At 47.5% G+C, this 2,399-nt stretch overlaps 1 protein-coding gene and 1 pseudogene across 5 annotated transcripts in view; one reads left to right on the top strand and one right to left on the bottom strand.

The window, feature by feature from the left end:
* Positions 1-479: 479 nt before the first annotated feature.
* Positions 480-2,399, top strand: part of FUT8 (fucosyltransferase 8 (alpha (1,6) fucosyltransferase)) — a 337,429-nt gene continuing 335,509 nt past the window's right edge. For 3 of the 4 annotated variants that reach the window (XM_011994214.1, XM_011994219.1, XM_011994216.1), the window contains exon 1: positions 480-1,888. The gene's annotated coding sequence lies outside the window, so the exon portion shown is untranslated. The remainder of the gene's footprint in view (positions 1,889-2,399) is intronic. The other variant, XM_011994215.1, reaches the window with a different exon arrangement.
* Positions 1,058-2,399, bottom strand: part of LOC105549636 — a 4,380-nt pseudogene continuing 3,038 nt past the window's right edge. The window contains exon 5 of the transcript XR_001007581.1: positions 1,058-2,365. The product of XR_001007581.1 is annotated as an uncharacterized LOC105549636 (transcript). The remainder of the gene's footprint in view (positions 2,366-2,399) is intronic.

The raw sequence follows: 2,399 nt of genomic DNA on the forward strand, positions 1-2,399 counted from the left end.
ATTCAACAAAGCAGACTTCAAAATCACTGAAGAATTAGTTTCTGAGTGTATTCAAGAGATACCAAATTATTTGTTATTTATTTATTTATTTTTTTTGAGACGGAGTTTCACCCTTGTTGCCCAGGCTGGAGTGCAATGGTGTGATCTCGGCTCACCGCAACCTCCACCTCCCTGGTTCAAGCGATTCTCCTGCCTCAGCCTCCCGAGTAGCTGTGATTACAGGCACCCGCCACCACACCCAACTAATTTTTGTATTTTCAGTAGAGATGGGGTCTTGCCATGTTGGCCAGGCTGGTCTTGAACTCTTGACCTCTGGTGATCCACCCGCCTTAGCCTCCCAAAGTGCTGGGGATTACAGGCGTGAGCCACTGCGCCCGGCCCAAAGTTATTTGTTATTTTAACATACACTATACTGCTCTATACAAATGCACCAAATCCTGGGCAAAACATTCCTAGGGTTTTTTTTTTTTTTTTTTTTTTTCCAATTGGAAGCAGGTAGGGAAAATAAGTGCTTTAATTCCTAGGATTTTGGAAGTAAAAATGGAAGGCCAGACAAAAATGGAATTTTGAGGCAAATGTAAAGCTTTGAACTTGGATATCTCAAAGTATTATACAGTGTAAACTATCATGATTATTAACCAACTATAAATAGTTCTTTTCTTTTTTTAAATTTTATTTTTAATTTTAGAGATAAGGGTCTTGCTATGTTGCCCAGGCTGGAGTGCAGTGGCTACTGACAGGCATGATGTGGCACTGCAGCCTGGAACTCTTGGGCTTAAGTGATCCTTCCGGCTGCTTCTAAGAAAAAAAAAAAAAGTTACGCTTGCTTGTTAAAATATTTTTAAAATGCTGTGTTTAAACTAAAACGTAAATATCCGCCCCACCTCTGACTTCTAAAAATTATCTAGAGTATGACTGATAAGATTTTTACCTTTTCATAAGCCTAACATTTGTGTTCATTTCCAACAACCAAAGTGTGTCACTTTTATACCAGAATTTTGTCCTGCTTGTACGCTTACTACAGACCTCTCATGGGAGAGAGCATCCATGCATTTATAAATTGTTATTGAATAATTTTATTGAATGATGACACCCAAACTGAGCTAGAACATCTTTTGTGTGATCTTGGATAAGTCACTCTACTTTCCTTTCAATTTTCTTTTCTCACAGGGAGATAAAAATCATAAAAACGACTGTAAAGTACAGCACTTCATAGAGTGCTTTTTGTTTAAAGAGCTGACAATAAACACGAGTCACAAGGTCTAGCAAAACCTCCCTCAGAACCCAAGCTGCTTGAGGACAAGGGATTTTCTTGTTCGGAATCAGCAGTACCTTATTTGTGTATCTGTGATAGAGTTCCTGGTACATAAGAAGACAGAGTTCCTGGTACATATTCTCAATAAATATGTGAATTTATTGACTATTAGGCAGATTGCAATCTTGACAGGCCACTGCCTCTTAAATCTCTTTTCTGTGATCTTTTAATATTTAACATCTAAAAGGCCGCCGCTACTTGTTTTGGGATAAGTGTCCCCGGTATGTACTTTAAAATGCCCAAGCCTTGAGAAATGATTCTTGTCTTCAGGGCACCATTTCGCTTTCCCACCGTAAAGCGCCCCAGGCTTGGGATCTGGGTCCCAAGGCTACAGGGAAGAGTTTGGAACGGGAAGCTCATCTTCCGGCCCTCTGATTGGCCGGCTCGCACTCCACTCACGCGGCGCGCGGCTCTGATTGGCCTCGGCGGCACCCCTCGGCCCGCGACTACTTTGTGTGCTGGGGCGGCGCGCTCAGGTCCTCCCGCTCAGCTGGCGGTCTGGGCTGCTCTGAGGTAGCCCTTCGGCCCACTGCTCTGCATCGCGGGCGCCGGGAATTTTCCGAGTCCGAGCGGGTAGGACACATCCTAGGGCAAAGCCTCTCCCCTCTCCCCGTGCTGTACTCTTTCCCGTAGTGAATAAACTTCCGCCTCAGAGGGGCTGTAGCAGCCGCGGGTCGGGAGAGGCCGGGCATCGAACTCAGGCCCTCGTGGGGGGGCGGTCTTTCTCTTAGAGTGAATGTGGAAACAGCTCTCACAAGATAAAGTAGGGCTTCGCTGAGTCTCCTGGGGGAGCGATGCCATTGTAGGATCGCGCTGGAAGCTGCAGCCAAGCGGCCAAACGCGGGCTGCAGGAGCTGAGCAGCAGCAGCTCCCACCCCTAAAAGTAGCAAGGAGCCAGCTTCAAAACCTCTAGTGCGGGTGCCCCCTAGGGCAGCCGACTGAGCTGGCACGGGCCGGTCCGTTCCCAGCGCTGTAGGGAGCACGGCATTCTCAGGAGGCGGCTCTCCTCCCGGGATCCGGGATCCGCTCGCGCCCCGCTCAGCCTCCGGCCTTCAGGCGGTAGAGGGCGGCCTACGCCTGTGTG

This window comes from Mandrillus leucophaeus, unplaced genomic scaffold (genome assembly GCF_000951045.1).
Source record: "Mandrillus leucophaeus isolate KB7577 unplaced genomic scaffold, Mleu.le_1.0 Scaffold448, whole genome shotgun sequence".
In the NCBI taxonomy this organism is placed as follows: domain Eukaryota; kingdom Metazoa; phylum Chordata; class Mammalia; order Primates; family Cercopithecidae; genus Mandrillus; species Mandrillus leucophaeus.